The sequence below is a fragment of the Montipora foliosa genome, chromosome 5 (assembly GCF_036669935.1).
Source record: "Montipora foliosa isolate CH-2021 chromosome 5, ASM3666993v2, whole genome shotgun sequence".
Taxonomy (NCBI): domain Eukaryota; kingdom Metazoa; phylum Cnidaria; class Anthozoa; order Scleractinia; family Acroporidae; genus Montipora; species Montipora foliosa.
Genome location: NC_090873.1, coordinates 11,014,296 through 11,023,522, shown reverse-complemented (window position 1 = coordinate 11,023,522; position 9,227 = coordinate 11,014,296).

Genomic DNA, 9,227 nt, shown 5'->3' with positions numbered 1-9,227 from the left:
TATTGAGAAAGTGCGTGCTATCACACAGTTGCCCTTGCCTCAGAGCAAAGATTTGCAGAGGTTCTTAGGGATGGTGAATTATTTCTCCCAGTTTATTCCTAATCAGTCAGAAATTACTGCACCCTTGCAAAATCTTCTAAAGAAAGATGTTATGTGGATCTGGTCGTATGAGCATACTCAAGCAGTGTAGCGTCTGAAGCAAATCCCCTCTAGTCAGCCTGTTCTGAAATTCTATGACCCCACCAAGCCAGTCAAATTGCAAGTGGATGCCTCTAAGTCTGGTCTTGGGTCATGTGTCCTCCAAGATGGACTCCCAATCGCTTATGCTTCTCGTTCCCTCACCCAAGCGGAGGAGTATTACGCTCAAATAGATAAAGAACTTCTTGCAGTCGTATTAGGCTGTGAGAGATTTAACCATTATTTTTATGGGCGGCCAGTGGATGTGGAGTCAGACTATAAGCCTTTAGTGTCTGTTAACAAGAAGCCGCTGACCAAAGTATCTCCAAGGCTCCAATGCCTGCTTCTCAGACTTCAGAAGTACGAAGTTAACATCACCTATGTCCCCGGCAAGTACATGTATGTTGCAGATACACTATCAAGAGCTCACTTGGATGAACCACCCTCGGAGCAAGAATTAAGTGATGACATGGAAGTAATCGTTCACACCCTCGTGGAACGTCTTCCTATGAGTAAAGAGAAGCTTGCCCAGATGAAAGCAGCAATAGCTCAAGATGAAATCCTTCAGATGTTAAGTAAAGTTGTAAGGAATGGTTGGCCATCCCACAAAAGCAAATTACCTGCTTCCGTTGCCTACTACTGGAATTTGCGAGCTGAAATTCATGAAGCTGAAGGTCTGTTTTTCCTTGGTGAGAAGCTCATAATCCCTCAAGAGATGAGACAGGATGTTCTAAACTGCATACATGAGAGTCACCTTGGTATGGAGAAATGCAAGTCAAGGGCTAGAGCTGTCGTTTATCGGCCCAGTATGTCTACTGCAATTGAAAGGATGATCTCCAAGTGCTCTGTATGTCTTAAGTACCAAAGAGAGAATCAAAAGGAGCCCTTATTACCCCATGAAGTCCCTCAGAGGCCATGGTAGAGGCTAGGTGCCGACATATTTGAACTGAACTCTAAGTCGTATTTACTTGTTGTTGATTATTATTCTAAGTACCCTGAACTTTGTCTCCTAAGAGACAAGACAGCTGGTCCTGTTACAACTGGTATGAAATCTATGTATGCCCGGCATGGAATTCCAGATGAAGTTATTGCCGATAACATGCCCTTTTCAAGCAAGGAATTCCATCAGTTGCAAAGGATTGGGGATTTGAAGTCACCACCTCGAATCCCAGATACCCACAGCCAAATGGGATGAGTGAAAGAGCGATACAAACCATCAGAGGAAAGCATTTGAAGCAAAGCATTTGAAGATGAAAATGACCCGTACATAGCTCTCCTGGAGTACAGGAACACTCCAGTCTCAGGACTAAAGAAGTCCCCAGCACAATTGCTGATGAGTCGCATGTTGAAGTCCAAGTTGCCTTCTACTGTATCCCTCTTGAAGCCTCAAGTGGTTCACAATGCCTATGACAAGCTCAAGGAGCGTAGGGATAAACAGAAGATGTACTACGATCACAGTGTAAGGCGGTTACCTGAAATCAAGCCACATGCAATAGTGCGTATAGGAATGGGAAAGACCTGGGAGCCAGCAACTGTTACTGCCCAGCATGCAGCTCTTCGATCCTATGTAGTCTCAACACCTGACGGCACTGCCTACCGTCGCAATCGTTGACATTTGTTGCTTACAAATGAGCCCCCAGTAGTGAGTACGGGACCACCCCTAGATGAAGCGTTAATACCGCCTTACCCTAACCGTCTCTGCCACACCCGCGGTTCATGTTAGTAATGCTGAATCGGCCCTGCCTGCTGCCAATGAAAGTAGCCCTCTGCCAACACAAGCAAAGTGTACCTCCAGTGGCCGTATTGTGAGATTGCCAGCAAGATACAAGGACTATGTTATGAACTGAACTGTTCTGTTACAGTAAACAATGCAAACATTCTAGCAAAGTTCATTTTGTTGATTCATGCTTAATGATTGGTTGATCATTCATTCCAGGTTTATCTTGTTTAAAAAAAAGGGAGGTGTCATGATTAATTGCATAATTACAATACATTATCATACCCTCGACGTGCTTGTAAGAACTTAGGCTTATGCAATAAACCTTGTTGTTGTTAAAATGTCACTTGTGTGCAAGTGAACATTATAATGTTCTTATGTAAATTAATTTTCACTAATTTTCATCCTCAAAATTTGTCTATTTATCAATATATTTAACTGTCGGCGTGTATATTTTCTGTTTTAGGTTCAAATGTGCAAGAAAAGAGAGCAGAAGGATAAGAGCAAGGGCACACAAAGGGTAGGAATGGAACAGTGTCTCAGTATGCAAATGAATTAATTGACACTCACTTTATGGAAGAAGAGTCAGATGGGGAGAGAGTGAGTGATGGGGGCGAAGACAACATGCAGGTATTTGAGACAGGAGTAACGAGATGAAACTCACTTTCCTTTTTGAAAACCGTTTTGTTTTTTCTTTGGTTTACATGCAGAAATTTTTGTTTAGGTTCATCTGACAAGTAGCTGGAGGCCTCCCTGCCACCATTACCAAGGAGTCTTCTTATTCCTCAGAACTTCTTACTATTTCTTAGTCAGGAAGTTCTAATCTGACCTGTAACTTGACAGATCCCAAGGCTGGAGTCATGTAGAGCTTTTTACAATTTGCAAACCTCGTGTCTTACACATATGTTGCACGTATGACCATTCCCTTGAGCTCCTCATAGCTCTGGTGTTTATGTAAACAGTTTCTTTTTTTAATTAATGGTGTGGGTAAAATATAAATTTCATTGAGTGTTAGCCTGATTACTGTATTATTGTGAGCCCCCTTGATAAGCCAAGGTGCTTTTGGGGCAAACAATGGTTAATATGTTTAAATTAAAAAAAAAAAAGAAAATTGTTTCACGAAAAAATAACAATACCAGGTATATCTCAAAGAGTGTTACAGTACAACAGTACATACAGGCTTAAATCAGTGGGGAGGTTGAACTCAGCCAACACCATCTCAGGGCGATAGGGTCATCCACCTCTTTTCATTGTTGGGAATCTCTGACAGTGCAATATACTAATCCTTTTCACTTAAAGAAGGGGAGGGAAAGCAGTGTTTACTTTAGCTTGAATTTTTCTTATATCGCTGTACCTAGGTGGATTCATTTTTGTTTGCAAGCACTGTCTGCTATACATTGTTTTATTTCTCATATACATTGTCTTTTTCGTGCGACTCATGCTACTCTTTGAAAGCAAAGGAGAGACTGAAAGAAATGTCTTTTGAAGTGCGGGTTATAGACGGACAGAAGATAGAAGTAATCCTCGCACTTAACTGGACAATTTAAGCAATAATTAATGTCACTTTATCAGGGATGGAAATTGTGCCTGTATAATTCACTTTTGTGACTAAGGCGCCTATCAATGTTTTGCCCCAGTGGGTGGAGGACAGGCACACACGGGCTACTGACATCAAAGCCTTGCCCGTGACAGGGGCTACTGAGCTTTGATTGACCCAGGTCTCCCCCCATGGTTAGGCTTTTTGACATTTTCAGCGGAGAAGGACTAAGAGAGAAAAGGTCAAATGGTCAAAAAATGGCGGGATTGCGTGAAGGCAGGGTTAAAATGCAGTCCAAAAATTTAAGAATTTGTGCAATATTCCACCTAAAAACATGTGGCTTGCCTCTTTTTGGTTTGTTTTTGCAGAACAAGTTACATGGCGTTTGCTTTTGTTTCATTTTGTAGTTAAAATTTATCAGAAATTAATGGAAGTTTTACCTTTCAAACAAAAACCTCATGCATGTATTAATTCCCTTGTTCAATATCAGGAGCGAAGAAAAATCATGCTAACCTATAATAAAAAATGCCTACAACAGGAGTGGCATTCATCCAGGCAATCCAGAGCCTTACCAGTTGGCAAAGGAAGTGCTGTTTCCAGTGCAAGAGGTATAAAGTAGTAGCTTATGTTCTTATGCAAATTAATTATCACTGATTTTCAACCTCATAATTTGACTAGTTATCAATATATTTAACTGTGGGCGTGTATATTTTCTGTTTTTAGGTTCAAATGTGACGTGGCCATTTGGAATCAGCTCATCAGCATCGTAAAGCAGGGACGAGGAAAGCTGCTGAGACCCGTAGAAAAAACATGCAGAAAAAACAACAGCAAGAAAAGACAGCAGAAGGGTAAGAGCAAGGGCACACATAGGGTAGGAGTCCTGGCATTGAAATGTGCCTGAGTGCTCCTGAGAGAAATATCATAAGCAATTTTTTTTTTGTTGTAGGTGTAAACACTGTTGTATATCTTTTCTGGTTCAGCCAGGTTGGAGTCCTGGCATTGAAATGTGCCTGAACACTCCTGGGATCTACAACATAAACAATATTAATGTAGATTTAGGGATGGTGCCTACCAATTCAAAGGTACGTTTGCCCCGGTTTATGATTATGTGGCAGAGATGTATCCAGGTTTTTAAATTTGGGGGTCCTCTGGACCCCTTTTTGAAAAGTATTGTATTGTATTGAAAGTTGGACAAATAATTGACCAGTGACTTAATTATCACTTAATTTTATTTCTTGCAACAGGCCGCCATTTGTGTGTGCAATGTTTCCTACCATGGACTAAGTTATCTAAGTACTGATTTAGAGTTATGTGTCATGGATGCATTTGTCAGTCACCTGACCAAGACACAATTGTCACTGGTCTTCAGTTTGTTGAGATGGCTCTAAGAAGTGTTCCAGCTTCCAAAGAAATGTTTGAGATTGCCAAGGGAGTGGCCTGTCTGGAGGCATTAGAGTACAGTTGTAATGGAACAGTGTCTCAGTATGCAAATGAATTAATTGACACTTACTTTATGGAAGAAGAGTAAGATGGGGAGAGAGTGAGTGATGGGGGCGGAGACAATATTCAGGTCTTTGAGACATAGGAGTAACGAGATGAAACTCACTTTCCTTTTTGAAAACCGTTTTGTTTTTTCTTTGGTTTACATGCAGAAATTTTTGTTTAGGTTCATTTGACAAGTAGTTGGAGGCCTGCCTGCCACCATTACCAAGGAGTCTTCCTATTCATCAGAACTTCTTTCTATTTCTTAGTCAGGAAGTTCTAATCTGACCTGTAACTTGACAGATCTTAAGGCTGGAGTCATGTAGAACTTTTTACAATTTGCAAACCTCGTGTCTTACACATATGTTGCTCGTATGACCATTCCCTTGAGCTCCTCATAGCTCTGGTGTTTATGTAAACAGTTCCTTTTTTAATTAATGGTGTGAGTAAAATGTACATTTCATTGAGTGTTAGCCTGATTACTGTATTATTGTGAGCCCCCTTGATAAGCCAAGGTGCTTTTGGGGCAAACAATGGTTAATATGTTTAAATTAAAAAAAAAAAAAAAAAGAAAATTGTTTCGCGAAAAAATAACAATACCAGGTATAACTCAAAGAGTATTACAGTACTACAGTACATACATGCTTAAATCAGTGGGGAGGTTGAACTCAGCCAAGTTCACCATCTCAGGGCGATAGGATCATCCACCTCTTTTCATTATTGGGAATCTCTGACAGTGCAATATACTAATCCTTTTCACTTAAAGAAAGGGAGGGAAAGCAGTGTTTACTTTAGCTTGAATTTTTCTTATATCACTGCATCGAAGGTGGATTCATTTTTGTTTGCAAGCACTGTCTGCTATACATTGTTTTATTTCTCATATACATTGTCTTTTTTGTGTGATTCATGCAGCGAACGTTTTATGCTACTCTTTTGAAAGCAAAGGAGAGACTGAAAGAAATGTTTGTTTTTTGAAGTGCGGGTTATAGACAGACAGAAGACAGAAGTAATCCTCGCACTTAACTGGACAATTTAAGCGATAATTACCTTTCAAACAAAAACCTCATGCATGTATTAATTCCCTTGTTCAATATCAGGAGCGAAGAAAAATCATGCTAACCTATAATAAAAAATGCCTACAACAGGAGTGGCATTTATCCAGGCAATCCAGAGCTTTACCAGTTGGCAAAGGAGGTGCTGTTCCCAGTGCAAGAGGTATAAAGTAGTAGCTTATGTTCTTATGTAAATTAATTATCACTAATTTTCAACCTCATAATTTGTCTATTTATCAATATATTTAACTGTGGGCGTGTATATTTTCTGTTTTTAGGTTCAAATGTGACTTGCCCATTTGGAATCAGTTCATCAGCATCGCAAAGCAGGGACGAGGAAATCTGCTGAGACCCATATGTAAAGAAGTTGATATCTCACACTAAACAAATAGCAATCGTTCGTGTTTACAGATCCTTAATGTCCGTCATCTTGAAGAACGTACAATCTACGTACCCGAGCCCGCCGACTTGTCAGCGGTCTACTACACACTACAGCATTGGTTCATGCCCTTTTTTTTTTAACAACCGTAAACGTTCCTTTGTGTCTGCAAAATAACCAGAAATGTGGCAATGTAAACGATAACAAAGTTTCCATAACAAATGTCGATAAATGTTCCGTAAACAATGTAGTCCTTAAGGTATGAGGGCCTCTTGCTAGCCCTTCCTGACCGTGTATGGTATGGGCCGCCCTGGCCTTCTGGAGAGACAAGTTCTTTGGTGGACTCTGTTGGTTCCTTTTCGCCTTCTGCAGCTTGTGGACTTTGTTCATACTAGTCATCTCCAGGTAAGCTGAAAGGGGTCAGTCTAAGGTGTCTCCGATTTCCCTCCAAACATGTTCAATATACGCAAACGGATACGATTCGTCTCGTCAAACCGATGGTCCATTGGTACGAATGGTAGGATTGGTACCGATAGAAAGTGATGTCATTCCAATGGTTTTATTGGTGAAAAACAAGTTTGCTTAAATTAAACCAAGTAGAAACGCGCTAATAACTATGAATATTCCTCGTACTATAAGCCAACCACACAAAACACGTTCGCTTTCACAAATAGAACCATTGGAATCACTACTAACACCAACGGAGTCTATTTGTGAGTATTGGACAACCCTCGCTCATCAGTTGGTAGAGTAGCGCACATATCCATTAGTGAAGGTTGTCCAATACTCGCTCATCAGTCGGTAGAGCAGCGCACATATCCATTAGTGAGGGTTGTCCAATACTCACAAATAGACTCCCATTTAAGACTAGTTTTTCACTGAAGAACGTTGTGGCTCGGCTGGATTCAACGAGGTCAGTCTTCCTCTGTCAGGCTATAAACAAAAATTTGAAAAAATGTGACAGACCTACACGGTCTCCCTTTTGCGGGTTTGTTGTTTCAGATAATTATGAAACCTTCATTTTACAGTTTGCTTTAACGCGTCAGTATTGTTTTAAGATTTCACACTGCTAGGTTGTACGTACGGACAAATGGTATGGTTTTCTCGCTAGTTTTGTCTTTTGTTTAAGTGCCGACTGCCTTCCAATCTCAGATGGTGTTTCTCGATAAGATGCGTAGGGTAGCCTCGCCCTTCAAGACGGGCCTTCAGTCGAGATAGTGCCTCCTCAAATGTTGTTTTGAAGAGTTTGTTCGGCGAAACCTACTAACCTCTCCGTTGATAGGACCCTTCTTGACACCGGGCGGGTGACAAGAGGTAAAATGCCTCAATCAGTGAATTGGAAGGTTTCAGTCGGCGCGGCTGGTGATATGTTTTGATATGGTGAGTAGATTCTTTATGGAATCGTTCTCCTTTGTATACTGTTGTCGGGCTAGGAAAGGGATCTTCTTTTCTGAAATTTAGGCAGTTAACTTTATCGTCACGTTGACGTTGTTAGCTTGTGGAAGGAACAGGTTGATTTCCCGTTTATTTACGTCCCATAGTGAGAAAATTCCATCGATAAAACGTTTCCATGTGGTTGGTTTAACGTTACTCTGGCCTAGCATCTTTGTTTCAATTTCTGTGAACAAAACACTGACCTACAGTCTATGTACTACCATGCACAAATTTGACTGCTAGTCCATGTACTACCATGCACAAACTTGACTGCCTTGTTAATGAAATGCTGTGTATTCAATATCTTATACCAGCATTGAATGTACAGTCGGATTCTCTTCGTGCTTAAGTATTCATTTAATTAGCTTGGCACTCTTTTATGCAAATTCGTTTCAACTTAGCCTTTTCACAAACCGCATTTTATCTTTATGTAACCTTGATAATGGCGCAAGATGCACCGAAACGTCGGTTTCTATCACTTATATTTCGGCATGTAGATAAACAGGAAATCAACCCGTGTTCATTGCACAAGCTAACAACTTCAACCTAACGACTAATTTAACCGCTTAAATTTCAGAAAAGGAGATCACTTTCTTAGACCGACAACAGTATACAAAGGAGAACGATTCCATAAAGAATCTATTCACCATATCAAAACATATCACCAGCCGCGCCGACTGAAACCTTGCAATACACTGATCGAAGTATTTTACCTCTTGTCACCCGCCCGGTGTCAAGAAGGTTTCAAAAACGGAGAGGCTAGTAGGCTTCGCCGAACAAACTCTTTGAGGAGGCACTATCTCGATTGAAAGGCCGTCTTGAAAGGCGAGGCTACCGTACGCATTTCATCGAGAGAACACCATCTGAGGTCACTTTTTCTGAAAGGCAGTCGGCACTTAAAAAGCCAAAACTAGCGAGAAAACCCTACCATTTGTCAGTACGTACAACCCAGCGGTGTCAAGTCTTACATGTAAACGCGCAGGTCTGTCACATTCTTTCAAATTTTTGTTTATAGCCTGACAGAGGGAGACTGACCTTGTTGAATCCAGCCGAGCCGCAAGGTTTTTTAGTGAAAAACTAGTCTTAAATGACTCAAAACCTGCAAGGCATTCGCGGCCGCACGACATGCAGCCAAAACGGCGGAAAATGACGCACGTGAATCACGGTAATGCAATCACGTATTGCATACTTAATAAGAATGAAAAAAAAAAAAACGATACAAATATAAATACATATATAGAACGAATATAAAATAAAGAGATAAAAAATAATATACGTGCTTAGCACTTACATTGAAATCAATAGGAAGAGATATAAAATATATCAAAGCAAAATAAAAAACATAAAGAAAGAAAAATTACGGCACAGAAATTTAATACATGCATTACAAAATAAAGCTGTTTGAATATTGACTGGAAAGGCTCGCCATACCAATCGAACCAGTTTCTT